Source organism: Salmo salar, chromosome ssa20 (genome assembly GCF_905237065.1).
Source record: "Salmo salar chromosome ssa20, Ssal_v3.1, whole genome shotgun sequence".
NCBI lineage: Eukaryota > Metazoa > Chordata > Actinopteri > Salmoniformes > Salmonidae > Salmo > Salmo salar.
This window is the reverse complement of record NC_059461.1, coordinates 6,817,132-6,845,079: the sequence shown is the minus strand read 5'-3', so window position 1 is coordinate 6,845,079 and position 27,948 is coordinate 6,817,132. Positions and strand designations below refer to the sequence as shown.

At 43.8% G+C, this 27,948-nt stretch overlaps 1 pseudogene; it reads left to right on the top strand.

Moving 5' to 3' along the window:
• The window catches only part of LOC106580241 (dmX-like protein 1), a 52,708-nt pseudogene extending 25,678 nt beyond the window's left edge, over positions 1–27,030 (top strand).
• The last annotated feature ends 918 nt before the right edge of the window (positions 27,031–27,948 follow it).

The window sequence follows — 27,948 nt, the reverse complement described above, 5'->3', positions numbered from 1 at the left end:
AGAGTAGAGGTCTGCAGAAACTGATATCCACCCATGATTAAACATCACGATTAGGCTTTTGACTTTCCAGTGCAGACAAACCTGACTTTGAACTGATTAATGATTGATGTGTCAGATGAAAGCAAGGTAGGTCATTGTGGGTGAGGGTCTACATGGACAGCATAAATCACCAAGGATAATAACCAACTAACATTATTAAAGATAATGGACCACTAGACCATTTTCAGGTGCATTCAAGGTCCATAATGCAAAAAAAAAAAAGGTATTTATACAGTCACTTACCTTTAGGACAGAAACATTTGTGATCTATTTAAGATGTAAAGCATACATCTAATGTTATGGTATACGCAGTTTTGTGCTGTAGTGGGCTATTGATATCAAATGATTTACCGTGATGGCTCAATATTCAGTAAACAGACAACAAACAGCATGGTGCCCAAGGAAATCAATTCATCTTCACTATATTTGAGATATTTATATTCCCTGACAATGGTTTGATATATCAGAAAGTCGGTTCAGTTAACGTTCCTATTACTGCTTTTCATCAGAATAAGTTCATTTACAAAATCACTTTTTCTCTCCCTCATATTATCACTGAGGCAATACATTTATGAATAAATGTATGAATCAAATAATATCTACACTATCTAGAGAAGGGACACGAATAAAATACTCTCTGCACATCTGTCTTTCATTCTCGACTAGATTTCAGATACGTTGGTGAGAGTGCAGTATCTGAGTAAGAATTGCTCAGAGCATCTGCTTATCTCCTATTTTTAAATCATGTAAAAATATTCTCCTCTTCTCATTAAGCCTTGTTCACTTTGCATTTTCAGAGACAAGAGGGAGGCTGCCAGACAACGAATGACACAAAGGCATTTGAAGAACCGGAAAATCAACAAAGTCATAGCTACACTCATAAGGTATACAGACTGTATAACCATAGGTGAAGAGTGCTGTGAAATGTAGCCATAAATCGTTTGAATTTCAAAAACATTTTAACCTGTTAGAAACCAAGTTGGTGCCAAAACAAAATCCAATCTGGTTTAGAGATAAAGAATGCCGTCTGCCACTGGAGTAACAGCTCCTACTGTATGTTAGTGCAGTGCAGACTGAAATACTTAATTAATTGTACATACATTTGCATAATTGAAAATGACCATTTAACAACATTTCATCTTGATGGCTAACCTTATACAACATGCATACATTATAGTACTTCATTATACTCCATATTGTTGTTAATTACCAACATTCATTTGAATTAAAATGTAAATGGAACTTTTCAGTGTCAAAGTGAATTAATCAAATCATCTGATGTGTTATTTATTTAAGTCTCAGATATAGACAACCACAAATTAACTACCCAGAATAACAAAAAGAGAAAGCAGCAGACGATACCTGAGCTATCCTCTGTGAAAGAGTACAGGTGTAGGATCTTAATTTGACCATTTTTGTAGGGGTTGATACATTTTTTGTTAGGGCAAATCAAGTCTGACATTGTTCTGTGGAAATTGCAAACTTTAGAAGCCTTTTAAACCTTGAATACACTACATGTTTACATTTCTTGCAACAACAGGGTGATCAAATTAAGATCCTACATATATAGTTCTGTTGTTGTCAGCACAAGGATGTCAGGCAGGTGATGGAAGGATAATGACAGTGGGAGGAGGCTGCTTGACCCCTGGCGACCTCTTCCTGGACGCTGCTGCTGGGAAGCGTTTCAGGAACTTGTGCAGTTAATGTGATGGGATATCCTGCTGCTGCCAGCCCTTCTTCCTCATACAGTAATTGTTCCCACAGCCCCAATCACCTTTTCAGGATGCTGCACTTGAAGTGCACACAGACACCTCCAGGTGACTCAACAACAAAAGCAGCCAAGGACGCTTTCACTTAGGTCATTAACACATGCAGCAGACACTGCTGTAACCATAACACAGAGAAGATGAATTCAAAACTCAAAAATGCCGATAACAAAAGCAATGTCATCATCATGGTACGGTTGGCCTAGTCCTCTGAATGTGGCGTAGTTGCTGAGTGAGGACAGTTTCACACATTTATGCCAAGAACATAGCTCAGCATTAAAGGGGTGTTTAAAGTACCCTAATTCACCAAAATGATATCATTTACCATTTTACAATTACTGGAGGCAAATGCTAATGGTTTAGTCTATAAAGAATGACTGTTCTATTTGCCATTATGCTTCATTAAGGTTTGATGCATATGGCCTTCTCAGATATTTCTGTGGAAATTCTCTTGTGGAAGTGCTGCATTTCTGTTCTTCAAACATCAAAGGATGGCCACACTGATACTTCAAGCACATTTTGGCTTTGCCCTCCTACCTCTGATCCAGTAATTATAGCTCGCAAAAGACATCAACGTTATTACTAGTCAAGCCTGGATATAATAACGCCACAAAACACTTCAAAGAGGAGAGGAAATAAAAGCCTTGGATTATGCATTATGAATGGTTCAACCTTCTAATGCTAACGGGAACAGTGTATGGAAACCTGAAAGAGAACCCTACATTGATTAACAACACTTTATATTGTAATTTGCTGTACTTCTAATACAATGAGATCTCATACAATGATACAACATAAATTTAGGCCAATGGTCTTTGAACAACTTCCATAAACAAACTTTTTCCATAAGAGAATTGTCCTGTTTTAAAGGGAATATTCCACTACGCGTTACATTTGTTTAGAGGCTGAGGCAAAACTGTTTTGGAAAGCCAGGAAGTTCTTGACACTGAAGTACTTTAATGTTTCAACACTGCCCTCTTGTGTATGATATTTAACATACAAATGTACACACTAAAATAGGTTCAACATGCTCTTTATTTTACACTTTTATCAGACATGATGTTTATACTGTTAGAACCTTAATTTACATAACAACATTAGATTAGATATTTATAGTGATTTAAATTTGCTTTGCGTACAAAAGTGTATTGTGACAAACTGAACAGAGCCAGAACAACAAACACATCTGGCTCATTATTGCTCCTCCCCTACAAATACAGTCCATCACTTTCAGTTATTGCACTAATAACTTTAACTTATAACTTTAAGTTATTTTTGTATGTATGTTCTTAATTAACACATTGCCCATACGTGATCTCTGTATATTGCACACACCTTATAGTCAGTGCTCAGTAATTGCAATTCTTTGTACATTGCACACTCCATAATGTCACACCCTGATCAGTTTCACCTGTCCTTGTTATTGTCTCCACCCCCTTCAGGTGTCGCTTGTTTTCCCCAGTGTATTTATCTCTGTGTTTCCTGTCTCTCTGTGCCAGTTCGTCTTGTATGTTAGTCAAGTGAACCAGCGTGTTTTTCCCTGTACTCCTTTTGCTATTCTCTTTTTGATAGTCCTCCTGGTTTTGACCCCTGCCTGACTCTGGACTTCTTTCCCGCCTGCCTGACCTGACCTTGATTCTGCCTGCACTTCGGTACCTTTTGAACTCTGAACTGGTTTTGACCCTTTTGCCTGTCCATGACCATTCTCTTGCCTTCCCCTACTGGATTAATAAATATTGTAAGACTCCAACCAACCCTCTGCCTCCTGTGTCTGCATCTGGGTCTTGGCTTGTGTCATGATACAGAATGATTTATCAACACTTCCTATAGGCGTACATCCCTATAGACCCCCACTGTTCTCCTTAATGCCTGTTAAGTAGGATAATTGAGCATGAGGTTTAAAAACTGGTTGGCCCTGAGGAACCTGAAGCACCGTTTAGGTGTCGTCTGAGAGCTATATGCATGATATCATGATTGGTGGTCAAACCCATTTAGTTATTGGTGTGTCAAATGAGAAGGACAACAGAGCTCAATCAGCCCTGCTTTGCTACACAGTTGATGGATACAGACCAGGAGGGATTTGTAATTGTTGTTCGCTTTTACTAGCTGAGCTCTCAGTAAGTAAGGAGTGATACCAGTAAATCGGGTATGGGTTAAATGTCCCCTATCCAGCTGTTGCATTTTGGCTAGAAGGATGTAGGTTCGAAGGTGTTGAAAGCGAAGGAGAAATCTATAAAGAGTTTGTCATAGGTCTGTGACTGATCTATGTGTTTGAGGATCAGATGCTGCAGCTATTTCTCTAAGCAAATTGGTATGGGTCCAGTTTCATGTCCACTGTGGTAAGTGATTGAATTACACATCTCTGTTTTCATCAGTACTGGGGCACCTTGGACCATTGAAGATTAGGGATGGGGAAATAAAAATATAGAATGAAATATAGAAATATGTATTTTAAAATGCTATCTTTTCTTAGTTTCCTTCCTTAATTATTGCCAATGCATATAATTATTTGCCTTGACAGTGTAGAATATCTATTTAAATATCTATTTGATCCGTGCACTCACTAACAAAGTCAGCCACCATCGAGGCCTCTGAGAATGAAATATTATCCTGATAAACAAGTTCAGATTATCTAACATATCACATCTGGGGCAAAGCTTTTTAAACGTTCTCTAGAATTTCTCAGTCAGTGAGTTTCTATTCCAAGTCTTATTCAAAGTGTAAAAAACAAAGAGATATTATCAGATGGTGTGACATGTTTATTCTGAGGGAGATGAAACCTACAGTGTGTGTGTGATCTAACTTTACAATACTTTTTGGTTCCAAAAGTCCACACAAAGATAGTAAAAAAGGACAATTCTAACAAGTGGGGACATTTTGCTGGCCCCTGAAAAGGAAATATGCTGCTTTAGGCTTAGGGGTTAGGTGTAGTGTTAGGGTTACAGTTAGGGTTAGAATTAGGGTAGGGTTAGGAATTATGGTTTAGGGTTAAGGTTAGGGTTAGGTTAAGGGTTAGGTCCCCACTTGGATAATAAAGCCAATGTGTGTGTGTGTGTGTGTGTGTGTGTGTGTGTGTGTGTGTCCATGCGTGCATACTCATTTGTGTGTCCGTGCGTACGTGTGTGTGTGTGTATGTGCCGAGTGGTGCCAGAATAACAACGTATCCCTCAACGTAACCAAGACTAAGGAGATTATTGTGGACTACAGGAAAAGGAGGACCGAGCACGCCCCCATTCTCATCGACAGGGCTGTTGTGGAGCAGGTTGAGAGCTTCAAGTTCCTTGGTGTCCACATCAACAACAAACTAGAATGATCCAAACACACCAAGACAGTCGTGAAGAGGACATGACAAAGCCTATTCCCCCTCAGGAGACTGAAAAGATTTGGCATGGGTCCTCAGATCCTCAAAAGGTTCTACAACTGCACCATCAAGAGCATCCTAACTGGTTGCATCACTGCCTGGTATGGCAACTGCTCGGCCTCCGACCGTATGGCACTACAGAGGGTAGTGTGAACGGACCAGTACATCACTGGGGCTAAGCTTCCTGCCATCCAGGACCTCTATACCAGGCGATGTCAGAGGAAGGCCCTAGAAATTGTCAAAGACTCCGGCCACCCTAGTCATAGACTGTTCTCTCTGCTACTGCACGGCAAGCGGTACCAGAGTGCCAAGTCTAGGTCCAAGAGGCTTCTAAACAGCTTCTACCCCCAAGCCATAAGACTCCTGAACACCTAATCAAATGGCTACCCAGACTATTTGCATTGTCCCCCCCCTTTACACCACTGCTACTCTCTGTTGTTATCATCTATGTATAGTCACTTTAATAACTCTACCAACATGTACATATTACCTCAACCCCACACATTGACCCTGTACCGGTATCCCCCTGTATATAGTCCCGCTATTGTTATTTTACTGCTGCTCTTTAATTACTTGTTACATTTATTTCTTATTCTTATCCATATTTTTTTTAACTGCATTGTTGGTTAGGGGCTCGTAAGTAAGCATTTCACTGTTGTATTCGGCGCATTTGACTAATACAATTTGATTTGATTTGAGATCCATGATGAAAACCTACCCCAGAGTGCTCAGGATCTCAGACTGGTGCGAAGGTTCACCTTCCAACAGGACAACGACCCTAAGCACACAGCCAAGACGACGCAGGAGTGGCTTTGGGACAATTCTCTGAATGTTCTTGACTGGGGATTTGTTTATTACGTTACTTAGATTGACGCATGGGTGCATCAATAGACTTAAGGATTCTCAGATTGAGTCCTTCCAGATAGTGTAATACTGTACACCACATTTCATAATGGGATAACCAATATTATGGTCAATACCGTTTAACATAAAGCAAAGCTATTAGAGTAGTGCAAATATGGTCTATATTTGCACATCTATAAAAAATATTGATCTGTATGCACAGTGGTTACTGCAATCTAGCCAGAGGTATTATCAGGGAGTCTGGTGTTATTGCAGTTTGTATCCTGGCAGGGATCTTTGGTCAACTACCTCTTGTCTGACAGTGTGCCTGCCTCCATTGTCACAGTGGAAGTGCATAGAGGGTATTTCAAGCTCAATTAAGTGGTGCAGAGATAAGTGGGACAGACAATCTCCTCATGAATAATTAAAAGGCTGACATGTCATTGACATTAAGATGGTTTATTAAACAGAAGTGTATGGCAGTTGGTGAAACTATTGACTGTGCTGAACAGAAGTAGGTCACAACGTTATTAAATATGCAGTTCAAGCCTCATACTAAATATTACACACACATCAAATCAAATCAAAGTTTAATTGTCACGTGCGCTGAATACAACAGGTGTGGACCTTACAGTGAAATGCTTACTTACAGGCTCTAACCAATAGTGCAAAAAAGGTATTAGGTGAACAATAGGTAGGTATAGAAATAAAACAACAGTAAAAAGACAGGCTATATACAGTAGCGAGGCTATAGAAGTAGCGAGGCTACATACAGACACCGGTTAGTCAAGCTGATTGAGGTAGTATGTACATGTAGATATGGTTAAAGTGACTATGCATATATGATGAACAGAGAGTAGCAGTAGCGTAAAAGAGGGGTTGGCGGGTGGTGGGTGGGACACAATGCAGATAGCCCGGTTAGCCAATGTGCGGGAGCACATTGGTTGGTTGGTCGGCCCAATTGAGGTAGTATGTACATGAATGTATAGTTAAAGTGACTATGCATATATGCTAAACATTGAGTAGCAGCAGCGTAAAAAGAGGGGTGGGGGGGCACACAATGCAAATAGTCCGGGTAGCCATTTGATTACCTGTTCAGGAGTCTTATGGCTTTCGGGGTAAAAACTGTTGAGAAGCCTTTTTGTCCTAGACTTGACATTCCGGTACCGCTTGCCATGCGGTAGTAGAGAGAACAGTCTATGACTAGGGTGGCTGGGGTCTTTGACAATTTTTAGGGCCTTCCTCTGACACCGCCTGGTGTAGAGGTCCTGGATTGGCAGGCAGCTTAGCCCCAGTGATGTACTGGGCCGTACACACAACCCTCTGTCGTGCCTTGTGGTCATAAGGCCAAGCAATTGCTGTACCAGGCAGTGATGCAACCAGTTAGGGTGCTCTCGATGTTGCAGCTGTAGAACCTTTTGAGGATCTGAGGACCCATGCCAAAACTTTTTAGTTTCCTGAGGGGGAATAGGTTTTGTCGTGCCCTCTTCACGACTGTCTTGGTGTGCTTGGACCATGTTAGTTTGTTGGTGATGTGGACACCAAGGAACTTGAAGTTCTCAACCTGCTCCACTGCAGCACCGTCGATGAGAATGGGGGCATGCTCCGTCCTCTTTTTCCTGTAGTCCACAATCATCTCATTTGTCTCGATCACGTTGAGGGATAGGTTGTTGTCCTGTCACCACACGGCCAGGTCTCTGACATCCTCCCTATAGGCAGTCCCGTTGTTGTCGGTGATCAGGCCTACCACTGTTGTGTCATCTGCAAACTTAAGGATGGTGTTGGAGTTGTGCCTGGCCGTGCAGTCATGAGTGAACAGGGAGTACAGGAGGGGACTGAGCACGAACCCCTGAGTGGCCCCTGTGTTGAGAATCAGTGTGGCGGATGTGTTGTTACCAACCCTTACTACCTTGGGGTGGCCCGTCAGTAAGTCCAGGATCCAGCTGCAGAGGGAGGTGTTTAGTCCCAGGGTCCTTAGCTTATTGATGAGCTTTGTGGGCACTATGGTGTTGAACGCTGAGCTGTTGTCAATGAATAGCATTCTCACATAGGTGTTCCTTTTGTCTAGATGGGAAAGGGCAGTGTGGAGTGCAATAGAGACTGCATCATCTGTGGATCTGTTGGGGCGGTATGCAAATTGGAGTGGGTCTAGGGTTTCTGCGATAATGGTGTTGATGTGAGCGTTGACCAGCCTTTCAAAGCACTTCATGGCTACAGACGTGAGTGCTACGGGTCGGTAGTCATTTAGGCAGGTTACCTTAGTGTTCTTGGGCGCAGGGACTATGGTGGTCTGCTTAAAACATGTTGGTATTACAGACTCCAACAGGGAGAGGTTGAAAATGTCAGTGAAAACACTTGCCAGTTGGTCAGCGCATGTTCTCAGTACACGTCCTGGTAACTCGTCTGGCCCTGTGGCCTTGTGAATGTTGACCTGTTTAAATGTCTTACTGACATCAGCTGCGGAGAGCGTGATCACACAGTCTTCCAGAACAGCTGGTGCTCTCATGCATGTTTCAGTGTTATTTGCCTCGAAATGAGCATAGAAGTAGCTTAGCTCATCTGGTAGGCACATGTCACTTGGCAGCTCTCGGCTGTGCTTGCCTTTGTAGTCTGTAATGGTTTGCAAGCCCTGCCACATCCGACGAGCGTCAGAGCCAGTGTAGTACGATTCGATCTTAGTCCTGTATTGATGCTTTGCCTGTTTGATGGTTCGTCGGAGGGCATAGCGGGAGTCCCGCTCCTTGAAAGTGGCAGCTCTAGCCTTTATCTCAGTGCGGATGTTGCCTGTAATCCATGGCTTCTGGTTGGGGTGTACTCCTCAATGCCATCGGAGGAATCCCGGAACATATTCCAGTCTGTGTTTGCAAACAGTCCTGTAGCTTAGCATCTGCTTCATCTGACCACTTTTTTTATTGATCTAGTCACTGGTGCTTCCTGCTTTAATGTTTGCTTGTAAGCAGGAATCAGGAGGATAGAATTCTCGTCAGATTTGCCAAATGGAGGGCGAGGGAGAGCTTTGTATGTGTCTCTGTATGTGGAGTAAAGGTGGTCCAGAGTTGTTTTCCTCTGGTTGCACATTTAACATGCTGATAGAAATTTGGTAAAACAGATATGTTTCCCTGCATTAAAGTCCCCGGCTACTAGGAGCACCGCCTCTGGGTGAGCGTTTTCTTGTTTGCTTATGGCGGAATACAGCTCATTCAATGCTGTCTCAGTGCCAGCCTCAGTCTGTGGTGGTATGTAAACAACTACGAAAAGTACAGATATAAACTCTCTAGGTAGAAAGTGGTCTACAGTTTGTCATGAGATACTCTACCTCAGGCGAGCAATAGCTCAACACTTTCTTAGATACCAGCTGTTATTTACAATTGCCTACCAACTCTCAGAAGGCAGCCTGCCCTCTGGCCCCTTTTTCTCTGCCTCCTCTTCATGCAAATCACAGGCATCTGGGCCTGTTCCCGAGAAAGCAGTATATCATTCCCATCAGGCTCGTCAGACTCGTTAAAGGAAAAAAAGGATTCTGCCAGTCTGTGGTGAGTAATCGCAGTCTATGTCCAGAAGTTATTTTCGGTCATAAGAGACGGTAGCGGCAACATTATGTACAAAATAAGAAAAAAAATAAGTTACAAACAACGCAAATAAACAAACAAAAAAACACAATTGGTTGGGGACACGTAAAACGTCAGCCTTCTTCTCCGGCGCCATTGTCAGACTTGTCCTTAACACTGTCTTTTAGGGGTGATAGTCTGCTGCTTCAGGCCTGCTCACTTGGGCCAACTTCACTGACCCTGATACTATTCCGGGTGGGTGATTTGCTTGTTTGAATTTGATCACTTGGGGCAAAGTCACTGACCTTTATACTGCTTTTGGAGGACGTTTCTATCTCATCAGCCAAGGGTTGCAAGCTACCATCCTCAGAGTGGCAAGGGTCTCCTTCAGTCATTATTGCTCTGAAATTTGGAATGCTCCATGTGACCGAAGTCACTAGTTCTAGATTCCTGCTCGCTTTCAGAATCTCCCATTGACTCGGTATCTCCATTACACTCTTGTTCTATCAACGATGACCCGGAGGCGTCCATAGCCTCATCGACTACTTTTTGAACTGCAGAGGATCCAGACTGCAGTTCCCTGGTCATCACTGCCCCCATCCACATCCGGTAGTAGGTTTGGTTTCATAGTTCTGGCATCTGCAAAACTCTCCTCTGAAAGGATGGAGGGAACGGTTGTATCCTCTTCAGCCTCTCCAATCAGAAGAAAGTTCACAGGAAGTAAGAAGTTGCGGTGTACAACCTTGCTCTTGTCTGTGGAAGGGTTGATTACTCTGTAGATGTGCAGATCTGGGTTGCTCCAGCTGATTACATAGACGGTAGATTCCCACACATCTGCCAATTTCCATTTGCCCCGTTCTTTCATGTTGGCTAAGAGAACTTTGTCACCGACCTCCAGGGTTCATCTTCTCACCTTCTTGTCATATTCTCTTGCCTGCTTTTTCTGTGCCTTTGATGTGTTCTTCTGTGCGACATGCACGGCCTTCTGAAGATCTCTTTGAAAGAAGTCTACAAATTCGCTGTTACCCAAAACGGTCTCGTCTCTCAGAACACTTCCAAACATGGCGTCGACCGGTAGCTGTGGGGTCCTCCCAAATACTAAGTAAAAAGGGGCGAACCTCGTCGTCTCATGTACGGTACAGTTATATACAAACATGAGAGTTTGTATCATCTGAGGCCATTTCACTTTCGTCTGTGGAGGCAAGGCTCGAATCATATTCCTCAAAGTACAATTAAATCTTTCTGTTTGCCCATTGCACATTGGGTGACACGGAGTTGTGTGAAATTTCTTCACTCCTGCCAGGTCCATTAACTCTGATATCAGCTTGCTCTCAAAGTTGGCCCCTTGGTCGCTTAAAAGACGCTGAGGAAAACCGTAAAGACAGAAAAAGTTGTTCCACAGTTTCTGGGCAACTTGTTTAGCTGTCTGATTTGTACAAGGGAAGGCGTGAGCTACTTTGGTAAAATGGTCTGTTACTACTAGTACGTCAATACTCTCTCCATCCTTTCCTTCAGCCGACCAGAAATCGATACAGACCAACTCTAGTAGCGCACTTGTCTTAATCAATTGAAGAGGAGCTCTTGCCTCAAGTCTTCTTGACTTGCTCACAACACAGCGTCTACATCTCATGACATAGTCTTTCAACTGTTCATCCATACCAACCCAAAATAACCTCTTCTTTCCGGTTTTGTCCTTTGATTTCCAGTACAGTATTCCATCCAACTTCTCCCAATGTTTCAAACGTTTCTGCACGTTCACTGTTTCATGTTCTCTTTCACGACGTGATGGTCTCAGTTTCCTCTCCACATAATAGGTAGCACAAGCCAATGTCTCATCTACTTGTTGCTTCTTTTTGAGATCTCCTAGTGAAAAAGCTGGGAGCACTGGAAACCTCCCTGCAGCATATGTTGGGATAGCTGCATCAGAGGGACAGTGCACATGGATATTACCCCCTTTTGGTACAAGCTGTTGTCAAGGAGTGCCTTCACTTCATCACCAGAGACCTCAGCAGCCTTTGTACCTTGATTGGACCCTGTCATGCCACTGTTTGGCAGGGCTTGGCAATTCACAGACAGCCAGAGCGTCTCTTGTACATTCTCTGCTGTGACGTGTTGCGTGGTACCATCCCTGACGAACGGCACATGGCTCAGTAAGTCAGCGGGTATGTTCTGTGGCCCAGGTATGTATTTCAGATCAAAGTCATACGGGGCTAGCTTCGCCACCCACCTCTGCTCACAGGCATCAAGTTTAGGCTTTGTCAGTATGTGAGTGAGTGGGTAATTATCTGTCAGGACAGTAAACTGGTCACCTTTTAGCCAGTCACTACATTTTTCACACACGGCCCATTTCAATGCAAGAAACTATTGACGATGGGCTGGATATCTTGCTTGAGGGATTTACTAGCAAACGCAATGGGTCTACTTTTACTCTTGCCCTCTGGGATCTGGCTCAGAACAGCGCCTAGGCCATCAATTGAAGCATCAGTCGAAGGGTTTACTAAAGTCTGGGTGAGCTAAAACTACAGCCTTTATCACAGCTGCTTTTAACTCATCAAATACAAGTTGACACTCACTCGTCCAGTCTTCGGGTGTCAGCCTACGGGACGGCCTACTCAGTCTTGTCATTTTTATCTTTTCGTTTGGTTTTATGTCCCGCTGTTAAACAGCATAGTGGCTTGCCAATTTTTGAAAACCCTTTGATAAAGTAGGAGTAATAGTTCATCATTCCGAGAAATGACTGGACCCTCTTCAGTCCAGGGTTTTTCCCATTCATCTCTATGAGATCAGTGGATGTCATTTCACTGATGGCTGTCACTTTTCCCTCGTCAGTCTGGATCCCCTTTTGAGATATCACATGGCCTAAGAATTTCACAGAACACCTAAGGAAGTGGCACTTCTTTGGGGCAAGCTTCAAGTTGTTGTTTGAGAGTCTACTGAAAACCAACTCCAACCGTTCAAGTGCTTCTTGTTCATTTTTACCAAAGACTAGTAAGTCATCTAGATAGTTCTGATCCCCAAAGATTGACATCATCATCCTGGCAAACATAGCTGGGCTGTTGCAGAGGCTCTGAGCCATTATGTTATATTCGAAAAGGCAAACTGGTGTGGAAACAGCTGTGTATTTACAATCTTCATTGTAAAATCCCGATGTCAGATCCATTGTGCTGAAAAGGCCGTTTCCGCCCAATGTTGCCCATCACATCCAACGAGTCCTTCAGGAGTGGACATTTTCGAGCTTTCAGTTAAGACATGTTTCGAGGCAATGTATGCTCAGCAGATTAACTTATCATCCAGGCCATTGAACCAGTATCAATGAGTCCTCTTAGTTCGACTGAACATTGCACAGTCACTGGTGCATAGAACAGATTATCATTGCCGGTTATTCTCTGAGTACGTTGATATATCACATTTGTGTCGCCTTGATTTTTCTCATTGCAAACTAAGCAAAAAAAGAAACGTCCTCTCACTGTCAACTGCGTTTATTTTCAGCAAACTTAACATGTGTAAATACACTGCTCAAAAAAATAAAGGGAACACTTAAACAACACATCCTAGATCTGAATGAAAGAAATAGTCTTATTAAATACTTTTTTCTTTACATAGTTGAATGTGCTGACAACAAAATCACACAAAAATAATCAATGGAAATCCAATTTATCAACCCATGGAGGTCTGGATTTGGAGTCACACTCAAAATTAAAGTGGAAAACCACACTACAGGCTGATCCAACTTTGATGTAATGTCCTTAAAACAAGTCAAAATGAGGCTCAGTAGTGTGTGTGGCCTCCACGTGCCTGTATGACCTCCCTACAATGCCTGGGCATGCTCCTGATGAGGTGGCGGATGGTCTCCTGAGGGATCTCCTCCCAGACCTGGACTAAAGCATCCGCCAACTCCTGGACAGTCTGTGGTGCAACGTGGTGTTGGTGGATGGAGCGAGACATGATGTCCCAGATGTGCTCAATTGGATTCAGGTCTGGGGAACGGGCGGGCCAGTCCATAGCATCAATGCCTTCCTCTTGCAGGAACTGCTGACACACTCCAGCCACATGAGGTCTAGAATTGTCTTGCATTAGGAGGAACCCAGGGCCAACCGCACCAGCATATGGTCTCACAAGGGGTCTGAGGATCTCATCTCGGTACCTAATGGCAGTCAGGCTACCTCTGGCGAGCACATGGAGGGCTGTGCGACCCCCCAAAGAAATGCCACCCCACACCAAACCGGTCATGCTGGAGGATGTTGCAGGCAGCAGAACGTTCTCCACGGCATCTCAAGACTCTGTCACGTCTGTCATGTGCTCAGTGTGAACCTGCTTTCATCTGTGAAGAGCACAGGGCGCCAGTGGCGAATTTGCCAATCTTGGTGTTCTCTGGCAAATGCCAAACGTCCTGCACGGTGTTGGGCTGTAAGCACAACCCCCACCTGTGGACGTCGGGCCCTCATACCACCCTCATGGAGTCTGTTTCTGACCATTTGAGCAGACACATGCACATTTGTGGCCTGCTGGAGGTCATTTTGCAGGGCTCTGGCAGTGCTCCTCCTGCTTCTCCTTGCACAAAGGCGGAGGTAGCGGTCCTGCTGCTGGGTTGTTGCCCTCCTACGGCCTCTTCCACGTCTCCTGATGTACTGGCCTGTCTCCTGGTAGCGCCTACATGCTCTGGACACTACGCTGACAGACACAGCAAACCTTCTTGCCACAGCTCGCATTGATGTGCCATCCTGGATGAGCTGCACTACCTGAGCCACTTGTGTGGGTCGTAGACTCCGTCTCATGTTACCACTAGAGTGAAAGCACCGCCAGCATTCAAAAGTGATCAAAACATCAGCCAGGAAGCATAGGAACTGAGAAGTGGTCTGTGGTCTCCACCTGCAGATCCACTCTTTTATTGGGGGTGTCTTGCTAATTGCCTATAATTTCCACCTGTTGTCTATTCCATTTGCACAACAGCATGTGACATTTATTGTCAATCAGTGTTGCTTCCTAAGTGGACAGTTTGATTTCACAGAAGTGTGATTGACTTGGATTTACATTGTATTGTTTAAGTGTTCCCTTTATTTTTTTTAGCAGTATAGATCTATTTTCATATTGTTGAGTTATCTTTATACATGTATTGTTTGTTGTCACTTAAGCATCCTAAGTATTTGATCTTTTTGGTCGTCCACTTAAAGGATTGCTGTACATCATTTGGTATTATTTGCCATCATTTTAGTTTTTTTCCACACTAATTTTATAACCTGAGATTTTAGATTGTTCTGTATATATTTTTTAGTAAGGGGGCATTGAGTTTTCAATATTGGTAAGGTATATCAGGAGATCATCTGCAAACAAGTTAAGTTTATATTAATGTTTACCAATACCTGTTACATTTGCATTTGGGTCCTGTCTAATTATTTCTGCAAGCTGTTTAATTGCCAGTGCAAACGGGGGGGGGGGGACGGGGACGGGGGGGGGGGGGGGGACAGTGGTCCCGTGTGGCTCAGTTGGTAGAGCATGGTGTTTGCAACGCCAGGGTTGTGGGTTCGATTCCCACGGGGGACCAGTACGGAAAAAATGTATGAAATGTATGCATTCACTACTGTAAGTCGCTCTGGATAAGAGCGTCTGCTAAATGACTAAAATGTAAATGTAAAAATGACAGGGGGGGACGGACATCCCTGTCTTGTGCTCCTTTCTAAAGCAATTTCATCAGATAATGTATTATTTATGTATGTTTTTTCTTTAGCATATTTATATAATATTTATTTTAAATGTATTATTTCAGCTGGAAAGTTGAAGGCTTCCAAAGTTTTGAATAGAAAAAGCAAGTCGGTATCATTTAAATCCCCCCCCACAAATAATCTATCTTTTTTTTATTCACAAAAATTCAATTGAGCCACTCACATGGTATGTTTGCTTACAAAGAGCATATGGAGCAAACGTGATGATCAACTAATGTTTTCCAGCTAAATATCATATACCTCCAAGTTAACTACCCAAGATGTGCAAAATACATTTTCTCCAGCTCAGGGCTCCAACTAAGCATTTGGTTTGTTTACTTGGTAGCTATAACGTTAGGCGGCTAGCTTGCAATATCAATCTTCTTGGTTACAGCAGACAATCAATCCACTTCTGGATCCAATCCAATCCATAATCCACTTCTGGATCAAACGTGAGTAGCCTTTTGAGGTAGTTGTATAACCTTACATGTTTGGCCTTGCATTTAGTTTATGTTTGTTGCGCTTATTAGCATTTAGCTAGCATCCACTATGGGAATTTTCTAGTACTTTGTTAGCATATCAATATAAATATCGCCCCTTATGTGCACCGATGGTAATACCGTATACCCCAGTATGGTATACGGTACCAAGGGAATACACCAAGGCTCGATCCTAGGCCCCATGCTCTTCAATTTACATCATCAACATAGCTCAAGCTTTAGGAAGCTCTCTCATTCATCTATATGCAGATGCTAGTCTTATACTCAGCTGGCCCCTCCCCGGATTTTGTGTTAAATGCTCTACAACAAAGCTTTCTTAGTGTCCAACAAGCTTTCTCTGCCCTTAAACTTGTTCTGAACAACACCAAAACAAAAGTAATGTGGTTTGGTAAGAAGAATGCCTCTCTCCCCACCGGTGTGATTACTACCTCCTGAGGGTTTAGAGCTTGAGGTAGTCACCTCATACAAGTACTTGGGAGTATGGCTAGATGGTACACTGTCCTTCTCTCAGCACATATCAAAGCTGCAGGCTAAAGTTAAATCTAGACTTGGTTTCCTCTATTGTAATCACTCCTCTTTCACCCCAGCTGCCAAACTAACTCTGATTCAGATGACTTCGTAAGTATACATCTATGGTAGACGGAAACAAGTTCTTATGTGAGCACATGCAGATTTTCACTGACCTTCTTCAGCTCCATGGTTGGGGTATGCTTGGCATAGCAAGCGCACTCGGTTATTCAATACTGAATTCTATGTTAACATATTGTTTAATGGCTCAATCAGTGGAGGTTGCTCATAATAATGTCCAGAATAGAGTAAATGGAATGGTATCAAACACATGGTGTTCATGCGTTTGATACCATTCCATTCACTCCATTCCAGCCATTACACTCCATTCCAGACAGTATAATGAGCCGTCCTCCTCTCAGCAGCCTCCACTGATCTCAATAAAAAGGTCAGCCATGCCATAGATGTTTTACACTGTAGCCTAGCCAGTACGCCTTAAATCAGGCGGAACTACCACCAATTTTCCCTTGGGGAAATAGTCTATTCTATTCTGTGCTTTGCAGCAGGGGAAGGAGACTCGGCTGCAACATGTATTTGAGGAGGATCTCATTCTGAGCAGTGATCTGACAGATGCCACTCAGGAAGCTCCCGTTACAGACATTAGTAGGATAAGGAAACACACTCACTACTATAACCTTCACTTTGCTCTTGTGTCCCATCTCATTCAGTGTAATAAACATGTCATTGTGTGTTTGTTTTTCTCCTGCAGCCTCCAGCCAGCCAGGCTTCTCTGCCCGCTTCTTCCTGGTAGTGGTAGAGTTTACCCAGACTGGCAGGTCCCTCCTGCATATGTGGCATCTGCAACTGGCAGCTCTCCCAATCATTATGGGTGTGTACCAACAACTCCACTCAAAGATTCATTTATATCTTAAAGCGTTGTGTGCAAGTCAGCTAGCTTTAACTTGGCTAGCAATTTTTGGCTCCCATCTGTTTTTGTGTGTCCTTACAGACGAGACCAGTGGTCCACCTGAGAGGGCAAATGTAACCTCATCAACTCTGAATTGCCCCTTTAACTTTGACATGTTCACTTCCCCTGCGGCCCAGAAGAACAAGCCTTGCACATCCAACCTGCAGAGTGCCTGCCGCCTCACCCTGACCACTCACAGGCTGTACAGTTAGGAGCTGGCTCTTCCAGACGGTATGAAAGTGATCAATGTCACACCTTCAGCAGGTAAGAGAGAGCACTGAAACACAGTCACACTGCCCTTCACTCCTGTATAACGGGGCAGTCCAGTTTGTTCCTCCATGGGAATGTAATCAACTCCCAAGGCGTTGGCTAATTCTATTGAACGGAACCAGTTACACTGAAATTGGATTAGTGTGGGGGATGGTCTTAATTGCTAGGCTGGTGTTTTAACTGTAGATTTCCGGGTTCATATAGCCCAAGTCAATTGTACTGAGTTTTTGTACGAGCTTACCCATGAAGTGTGGTTAAACTAACTACCTAATTATTGTTCTTGTTTCAGGTCATCTGACCGCATCCTCCCTGCAGCCGGCCGGTGGCGCTTCGTATCTCCTGGCCACGTTCTGTTCAGACGTGAAGGTGAGGTTCTGGAAATACAGGGTGGCTGCAGTGGAGCCAGACGCCCAGGAGCTAACGTACACCTGGGATGAGTGGCCTCTGCTGGTGGAAGAGGGTCTGGACAACAGCCGTGCCATTACTGTGCTGGGCACACCAGTAGAGCTCAGCTGTTGTCACACCAGCCGCATCGCAGTGGCCTACCGACACAACCCTAGCCCTCAGCTAACCCTAACCACCTAAGCCATAACCCTCAGCCAGGTGTCACGTAGGGATATTCCAGTGTGAGTCCACAGGCAGCTCCCACTTGGTGCTAGAGCAGACCCTCATCCTGGATGCCACCACTCCCACAGACAACAACATGGAGAGTGGTACCAAGAAGCTGAATCTGCAGAATAATAATCTGGACATCTACCAGCCCAGTGATGACTGCCTGGGGACCTCTGGTAAGAGTCTGGTCCAACTGGACTGGGTCTCCAGGGAAGACTGCTCCCACATTCTCACTGTGGGGATTGGTTCCAAAATCTACATGTACGGCCTGCTCTCTGGTAAACCTCCCGAGCTGGGACTGTCTGAGGGCCACAGGGAGCAGAGCTCCTCCCACCTGGTCCTACTGCGCTCCGTGGACCTTGTCTCCTCCGTGGAAGGCTCCCCGCCCATCCCCATCTCCCTGTCCTGGGTGAAGGACGGCATCTTGGTGGTGGGCATGGACTGCAAGATGCATGTGTACTCCCAGTGGCAGCCTCCTGCTCTGGCCAAGTCCACGGCTCCCAACACCACCATGACAGAAATGGGCAGCGTCCATGACCAGCCTGGCCCAGGAACTGAGTGGTTAGAGGACAGCTTATGACCTGCCTGCAGAGATGGAGGACTAGGGCTGTTTGAGGCAGCGCACCACCTGTTCCCAACGCTGCCCCAATACCACCCGGTACAGCTGCTGGAGCTCATGGACCTGGGGAAGGTTCGGCGGGCCAAGGCCATCCTCTCCCAGCTGGTCAAGTGCATCGCTGGAGAGATCGTGGCCCTCGAAGACAATGACACCAACCAGGAGAAGCGTCTCCGCTTCCGCACCATCAGCATCGGTGGCAGCACCACCAGGGACCCCAAGCCCTTCAGCAAGGGTGAGAGTTACTCAGAGATTGAGTCCATCACTCCACTGCCCTTGTACGCGCTGCTGGCGGCCGACGAGGACTGTTCTCCCAAGCCCAAAGACAAGGTAGCCAGCTTGAGTGGCCACGGGTCCAGTCAGACGGACGCCTACGATGAACTTTTCCAGAGCAGCGGGGTGTGTGTGGAGGACCTGGAGCCCATGGACAGTGACCAGGAGGATGGCAGTGCTAAGGTCATAGACCAGTCCCAGTACAGTCCCACCTTCTTTGGGCCCGAGCATGCCCAGGTCCTATCCAGCACCCTGCTCCACTCCAGCCTGCCGCGTCTGACCCGCATGGAACAGATGTCCCTCAAAGGCCTTGCCAACACCATCACTACCACAAGCACCGGCATCAGGGCGAGTGCACAAACTGCCCTCCACAGTCCTTCTCCAAATAAATGTTGTTTTATAGACTAATATAAACCATATCTCAAGGGGGTGTATTTGTTTTACTCTGGTAGAAGGCCTGTGAGGAGAAGTACTGTAGATGGTAATGTTCTTTTCATTGACTAGGTGGAGAAACTTTAGATGAGTGCGGTCTGAAGTTCCTGCTGACCACCCTGTCCATCGCGCCCAGCTGCTCCGACAAGGTAGGCAAGGCTGAACTCAACAGTATAGCATACAGAACAGTGGGTTTGATTCCTGCATGGGCCACCTATACTGATTTAGCCAATTTATTGTGGGGTTTCCCCTTGACATGGTCAAATATACTAAAAAGACTTTAAAAAATCTTTTCATGAACCATGAGTCAGATTGACTCCAGATTTGGTATATAGACTCAATGAATTGGCCTCTAATTAATTTGAGAATGGTTAGATGCGGCATTGAAAGTCTGCCACGCTACACCACTAGATGGCACCGTATCACACCAGGGCTATAAGAACTGACCCGATGGACATGGGGCCATGAAGTTTGGTATGTAAACCATATGTATAGCTCCTTAGAACAGTGTTTCCCAAACTCTGCCCTGGGGAACCCAAGCGGTGCACGTTTAGTTTTTTGCCCTTGCGCCAGTGGTGGGAAAAGTACCCAATTGTCATGCTTGAGTAAAAGTAAAGATATCTTAATAGAAAATGACTAAAGTGAGTCATCCAATAAAATACTACTTCAGTAAAAGTCTAAAAGTATTTGGTTTTAAATATACTTAAGTATCGAAAGTAGAAGTAAATAATTTCAAATTCCTTATATTAAGCAAACCAGACAGCATCATTTTCTTTTTTTTAAATTTACAAATGCAACCTGTGTTTAGTGAGTCTGCCAGATCAGAGGCAGTATGGATGTTCTGTTGATAAGTGCGTGAATCGGACCATTTCTGTCCTGCTAAGCATTCAAAATGTAATAAGTACTTTTGGGTGTCAGGGAAAATGTATTAAATAAAAAGTACATTATTTATAAGTTGTCAAAAATATAGATACTCCAAAAAACTACTGAAGTACTTTACAACACTGCCTAGCACTACACAGCTGATTGAAATAATGAACACATCCCGCTTTGATTATCTGAATCATCTGCGTAGTGCTAGGGTAAAAACCTAAATATGCACCCCTTGAGGTCCCCAGGACCGAGTTTGGGAAATGCTGCCTTAGAGGCTGTGTGAATATAAAGTTACTGCAACCCATAGAGAATTATAGAGCCTCTAGCGGCCTGTATTAGCATGGGCAGTGCCATTGAGGGCTTCAACCATTTTAATGTAGTCAACTGGGTGGGACTTCCAACTTCATTGGAGTCATGTCCAACCGGGTCATCAGGAGGGATCAGCCAGTCGCGAAGAAGAAAATTGTCTACTTCAAAATGGACATTGCTTCAAAGGTGCGGCCCATGCGCACAGACACCATAATGGGATCTGTATAGGGATGCTTTATTTATTTGTATTAGCTGAAATCACTTTGGATAAATTACCATAATATTAGTATTATATGATCAAGTTTCAAAGTTTATTCGTCCCATGCACAGGATACGACGGGTTTACAACAGTACAGTGAAATTCTTACCTTGAGAGCTCTTTCCAACAATACAGTGATAATAATTATAATAATAGAAAATGGAATACAAAAAATGAGAGGTAAAGAAACATGAGAATGCAAGTATATACAGGTCAGTGCAAGTACCTTATTTGATGTGCAGGGGAACTGGAGAAGTTGAGGTGGGTATATAAATACAATGGCAAGAAAAAGTATGTGAACCCTTTGGAAATACCTGGTTTTCTGCATAAATTGGTCATAATTTGATCTGATCTTCATCCAGGTCACAACAACAGACAAACACAGTCTGCTTAAACTAATAACACACAATTATACGTTTTGATGTCTTTATTTAACAAACAGTGTAAACATTCACAGTGCAGGGTGGGAAAAGTATGTGAACCCTTGGATTTAATAACTGGTTGACCCTCCTTTGGCAGCAATAACCTCAACCAAACGTTTTCTGTAGTTGCGGATCAGACCTGCACAACGGTCAGGAGGAATTTTGGACCATTCCTCTTCACAAAACTGTTTCAGTTCAGCTCTCTTGAGGTCATGCCACAGCATCTCAATCAGGTTGAGGTCAGGACTCTGACTGTGCCACTCCAGAAGGCCTATTTTCTTCTGTTGAAGTCATTCTGTTGTTGATTTACTTCTGTGTTTTGGGTCGCTGTCCTGTTGCATCACCTAACTTCTGTTGAGCTTCAATTGGCGGACAGATAGCCTAACATTCTGCTGCAAAATGTCTTGATAAACTTGGGAATTCATTTTTCCGTCGATGATATCACGCTGTGCAGGCCCTGAGACAGCAAAACAGCCACAAACCATGATGCTCCCTCCACCATACTTTACAGTTGGGATAAGGTTTTGATGTTGGTGTGCTGTGCCTTTTTTTTCTCCACACATTATGTTGTGTTCCTTCCAAACAACTCAACTGTAGTTTCATCTGTCCACAGAATATTTTGCCAGTAGCGCTGTGGAACATCCAGGTGCACTTTTGCAAACTTCAGACGTGCAGCAATGTTTTGTTTTGGACAGCAGTGGCTTCTTCCGTAGTGTCCTCCCACGAATACCATTCTTGTTTGGTGTTTTACGTATCGTAGACTCCTCAACAGAGATGTTAGCATGTTCCAGAGATTTCTGTAAGTCTTTAGCTGACACTCTAGGATTCTTCTTAACCTCATTGTCTTATTGATTGGACCTATTAACCTAGGGGTTCACATACTTTTACCAACCTACACTGTGAATGTTTAAATGATGTATTTAATATAGACAAGAAAAATACAATAATTTGTGTTGTTAGTTTAAGCGCACTATGTTTGTCTGTTGTGACTTAGATGAAGATCAAATTTGATGACCAATTTATGCAGGAATCCAGGTACTTCCAAAGGGTTCACATATTTTTCTTGCCACTGCAGTTACTGGTAGTAGGATATACATGTATAAAGGGCTGAAAAAGTGACTGGTAGCAGGAATATATAAATACTTATGGTAATATACTAGGTATTTGTGTGTGTGTAAGTAACAGGAGTAATAGTGACCAGTAGCAGGATAAATCAAACAACCGTAGCTCCTGAGGCCTGGTGCTGTGTAGACTTGTGTGATGATGGATTGTCTGATAACCTGTATTTGGTTCTCCAGGCTTGTCCACCTGTCACTACGCCTGGGCTTTCCACTCTGAGGCTGAGGAGGAGCTTCTCAACATGCTGCCTGCCCTGCAGAAGGGAGACCCCACATGGCCTGACCTACACGCCATGGGCGTAGGCTGGTGGCTCAGGAGCACCAATAAACTCCGTTGATGTATTGAAAAGGTGAGCCCAAGTGCTTTCAGAAAGTATTCACACCCCTTGACATTTTCCACATTTTGTTCCAGCCTGAATTTAAAATGGATTAAATTGAAAGTATGTGTCACTGGCCTACACATAATACCCCATAATGTGAAAGTGGAATTATGTTTTTTAAATGTTACAAATGAATTGAAAATGAAAAGCTGAACTGTCTTGAGTCAATAAGTATTCAACCCTTTGTTATGACAAGCCTAAATAAGTTGAAGTTAAAATTTGCTCAAGTCAAATAAGTTGCATGCACTCACTCTGTGTGCAATAGTGTTTAACATGATTTTGAAAGACTTCCTCATCTCTGTACCCCACACATACAATTATCTGTAAGATCCTTCAGTCGAGCACCCACAAAGACCAGGGAGCTTTTCCAACCACAAAGACTAAATAAAAAAGCAGACATTGAATATCCCTTTGAGCATGGTGAAGTTATTAATTACTCGTTGGATGGTGTATCAAAACACCCAGTCACGACAAAGATACAGTCGTCCTTCCTAAATCAGCTGCCGGAGAGGAAGGAAACTGTTCAGGGATTTCACCATGAGGCCAATGGTGACTTAAACTTAAAACAGTTAGCGTTTAATGGCTGTGATTGGAGAGAGCTGAGGCTTGATCAACAACATTGTAGTTACTCCACAATACTAACCTAAATGAGAGTGGAAAGAAGGAAGCCTGTACAGAATAAAATATATTCCAAAAACATCCATCCTGTTTGAAGGAATACCTAGGATAGGATAAAGTAATCCTTCTAACCCCCCCCCCCCCCCCCCTTAAAAGATTTAGATGCACTATTGTAAAGTGGTTGTTCCACTGGATATTATAAGGTGAATGCACCAATTTGTAAGTCGCTCTGGATAAGAGCGTCTGCTAAATGACTTAAATGTAAATGTGCAATAAGGCACTAAAGTAAAACTGCAAAGAAATTAACTTTATGTCCTGAATAAAAAGCATTATGTTTGGGGTAAATCAAACACATCACTGAGTACCACTCTTTGTGTTTTCAAGCATGGTGGTGGCTGCATCATGGTATGGGTATGCTTGTCATCGGCAAGGACTATAGAGTTTTTTTAGGATAAAAATAAAGGGAAAAGAGCTAAGCGCAGGTAAAATCCTAGAGGATAACTTGGTTCAGTCTGCTTTCCAACAAACACTGGCAGACATTCACTTTTCAGCAAGTAAATAACCTAAAACACAAGGCCAAATATATAAACTGGAGTTGCTTACTAAGACGGCATTGAATGTTCTTGAGAGGCCTAGTTTCGAATTAAATCGGTTTGAATATCTATGGCAAGACTTAAATGGCTGTCTTGCAATTATCAACAACCAACTTGACAGAGCCTGAAGAATTTTGAAAACAATAGTGTGCAGATATTGTACAATCCAGGTATGCAAAGATCTGACTTACCCAGAAATACTCACAGCTGTAATCACTGCCAAAGGTGATTCTAACATGTATTGACTCAGGGGTGTGAATACTTATGTAAATGAGAGGTTTCTGTATTTAATTTTCAATACATTTGCAGAAATGTCTAAGAGCATGTTTTCAATTAGTCATTATGGCGTATTGTGTGTGTGTGTGTGTGTGTGTGTGTGTGTGTGTGTGTGTGTGTGTGTGTGTGTGTGTGTGTGTGTGTGTGTGTGTGTGTGTGTGTGTGTGTGTGTGTGTGTGTGTGTGTGTGTGTGTGTGTGTGTATGGGTGAGAGAAAAAAAATGTAATCCATTTTGATTTCATGGCTGTAACACAACAAAATGTGGAATAAGTCAAGGGGTTTGAATACTTTCTAAAGGCATTGTACATCTTTATATATGTAGTTATTGATTGATTGTCCTTCTTTTATATCTCAAAGAATAAGACAAAGTCCGGTTTTGCTGCACTACTGAATTCAGTATTGTAAATGAGTGTGTGTGTATTTACAAATGAGCGTGTGTGTATGTACATATTCGTATTCATTCCTTTACACTTGTGTGTGTATAAGGTAGTTGTTGTGAAATTGTTAGGTTATATTACTTGTTAGATATTACTGCATGGTCGGAACTAGAAGCACAAGCATTTCGCTACACTTGCATTAACACCTGCTAACCATGTGTATGTGACAAATACATTTGATTTGATTTGGAAGGACCTATATACTCATGCTTTTTTTATACCTCTGTTATTCATCAGGTAGCAAAAGCATATTTTCAAAGGCAGAACGATCCTCTGGACGCCGCCATATTCTATCTCGCTATGTAAAAGAAAGCGGTGGTCTGGGGACTGTTCAGGTAATGTCTTTGAGAAGATCTTGAATATCATTCCCCAAAACTCCTGACAAGATTGGAACAATTCTTTCACATTATAGAAAGTCAGTCTAATGACAACTTGTGTTGTTCCGTCAAGGTCTAAGAAGAATGTCAAAATGACAGCTTTCTTCAGCAACAACTTCAGTGAGGACCGTTGGAGGAAGGTTGCTTTAAAGAACGCCTTCTCTCTGCTTTAAAGAACGCCTTCTCTCTGCTGGGGAAGCAGCGCTTCCAGCACTCTGCATCCTTCCTCCTACTGGCAGGCTCCCTCAAGGATGCTATGGAGGTAAACATGTCCTCATATCGCTGTAAGCAGATAGATATATCTTTAGTGTGCCACCTTTTTCATACAAAGATTTTCAGGAGAGAGTTAGCTACGTTACCTACTTTAATTTTTTATTTTTTTTTTCTTCTTAAATAATAAATTAAAAAGGTGTTTTTGAGCATTTTATGGAAATTATGTATGGCCAGGCCATGGGTACAGGTGACCTTGTTGGATATTCCTGTGAGGTATTTTTCTGTGCTGCTACTGCAATTGCTTTCAACACTAATGCTGGGTGGGGGTCGGCTTGCCTTGTTCAGGTTTGCCTGGAAAAGATGCAGGACCTGCAGCTGGCCCTGGTGATCTCCCGGCTATACGAGTCTGAGTTTGAGACATCCTCCACCTACAAGCACATCCTGCAGAAGAACATGCTAGGCCAAGCCCGCCAGCTGCCTGCCCACCAGGACCCTTTCCTGCGCAGCATAGCCTACTGGGTACTCGAGGACTACAGCCGGCCACTTCTCACTCTGCTTGAGAAGCCAGCTGCCCTAAACCCAGGCTCCTTCACTTAGTCTGGCCACACCACTCAGCCTGGTAGTAGTTGGAGAATTATCTTTTTCAGATTTGAGGTTCAATAATTTTGTCAGTTATTTTGAGGTCAATTAATGATAGAGCTGTGATTTGCAGGTACCTAGTCCATGTCCCCCTGTAACCCTGAGGTTTTCAACTTCTACACCTACCTCCGGACACATCCGCTACTGCTGCGCCACCTCTCCAGGGTTGGTCTGATGGCGCAGGGCCGCATTGCCCACTCCATCAGCCTGGTGGAGAGGAGGCTGTTCTTTACGGCAGCCTACGCTCACATGCAGGCCGGCTGCCCTATGCTGGCCCTGGAGGTCCTCTCCAAAATTCCCAAAGTCGTCAAAAGATCAATGGGACAGCGACAAGGAGGAGAAGGACGATGATTATGAACCAAAGGGCTTGGCCATGAAAAACACCAGCACTAATAACAACAGCAGCGTCTTCCAGGACGCCGTCTATCCGTTGACGGAGACACCACTAGAAGAGGACAACATACTCATGCCCTCAAGGGACATCCTGGCCACTCAACTCAAGTTCAGCGCCCCCCTGAAGATCCTGACAACAGAACTACGGACGCTGTCCACAGGGTACGAGCTAGACAGGGGGAAGCTGCGCTACCAGCTGTGCCAGTGCCTGAAGAGGGAGGTGGTTGCCCTGCAGAGGTGCTGCAGCTAGAGCTGGCCCAGGGCATGGCAGGACCAGGGAGAGAGGAGGCCCAGGCCCAGCCTAGAGAGGTCCAACACACTCGCAGATACTGGCTCCAGAGCAACCAGCCTCTCCTGCGCATGTTCCTCAGCTACTGCAGCCTGCACGGCTCCCACGGGAGGCTTGGCCTCTGTGCGCATGGAGCTCATCCTGCTACTGCAGGAGTCCCAACAGGTACAGCACACACAATGTATGTTGTAATTCTTACACATAGGCTACATGTTGTCAATCTTATCATATATAGGAACAAATTGATGCCATATCTGCATACTAGTATCTGCATATCTGCAAACCCTTCAAACAAAAAACTATGAACACAACTAAGAAAAAGGCTCTTGCATCTCGGTACTTGACAGCAAGTGTCAGAGGAGGGATAGGGAGGAAGCATAACTATACAAACACTAAAGCAAAGAACCATAACAAAACAAAAGCGTGCTGTTTAGTCTGTTGGTGTTTGCCTTAAAGCAGCAAACCGTGGTTTCCAGCGGGTGGCTGTGGTTTCATGTAGCTGATAGGTGCCATCAATGACATCTCCAGTGTGTGGCTGTGTGACAGGCGGGGCTGATTCTGATTCTCAGCTCTCTTCCCTTCTGAGAGGCCTTGTCCTACTTTTAGGGAGATTTGGAGAAATATGATTTGCGTCACAGACACCAGGAACACACACACTGCTCTCCTCTGAAGCCTTCGTAACATCAGATGCTCGTGTCATACCATGACAGGAATTCCTCTGACTCAACTGTCTGAGATGACTTACTTTTTGTTTGACATCAAAGCAGCAAGTCTCTGAGAAAGTTGTTCATCAGAATTGGTGGAATGAATGCACCCTTGATCATACGCAAACACAGTTCACTTTAATAGCAGCCACATAAAAAAAAACATGATACCTTGGATTGTTGTATTCTTTCTCGCATATACACGCTTTCCTCTCACTTTTTCCCTCCGCTTGTGGACTTCAGTGCACAACATATCAGCTTCCTGTGACCAGGTGAAAAAACCTTGCATGCCAAACCATATCCTAACCGCTAACCGCTACACACAATCTACATCTTTGTCACCATATTACTGTCATAGTTCCAGTAGCTATGTTGACTAACGTGTTAGTAAACCCCCTACAATCATTTTTATGCAGTACAGTGTAAAGTCAGCAGCAAGCAGTCTAGGAGTTACACCGGCGTGCCCCAGTGGCAATTAATTAATAAAACCAAAAGCTTACCTTGACTTGGAAGAGTTCCAGTGTTGTATAGCCAGCTAGCTAACATAGCATCCCTGTCTGTTTGAGCTGGTTGTTTGAGTAGGCTAAACTAGCTAGCTGCATTTACTAGCTAAGT